This window comes from Penaeus monodon, chromosome 29, assembly GCF_015228065.2.
Source record: "Penaeus monodon isolate SGIC_2016 chromosome 29, NSTDA_Pmon_1, whole genome shotgun sequence".
NCBI classification, from domain to species: Eukaryota; Metazoa; Arthropoda; class Malacostraca; order Decapoda; family Penaeidae; genus Penaeus; species Penaeus monodon.
Genome location: NC_051414.1, coordinates 10,351,331 through 10,351,756, shown reverse-complemented (window position 1 = coordinate 10,351,756; position 426 = coordinate 10,351,331).

Sequence of the window (426 nt, the reverse complement as noted above, 5' to 3'; positions counted from 1 at the left end):
CTTCTGGAAATACTATCATGAAAAAGGCATGAAACATTATGGGCATTTACTATTTTCCCACAAATTTTCTCTTCTGCTTTTGAGGTCAGTGTATCCATATTAAAATGACTGTTGGTTACACTTCTAGAAGGCCATCCATTTTTTTCATAATTTTCGTAGTGTACAAAGCATACACTGGGGGGTAGGAGGTTAAAGTCTAGCATGCGCTTTTTAGAACATCTTAATAGTTATGTTCCCAGATTAAATTGGAGATCTTGTGGCAGTTATCACTTTTACCTTTTTGCTCTGTACACACTAGAGGGGGGTGGGGGGCGTCTTGGGAAGAGAGTACCATTTGTTTGCTTGTGAAAATGATGGAAAAAATAGATGACCCCTAAAAGCTTTATTATAAAAAGGCATGATAAGTTCCATAACAAAACAAAAAAA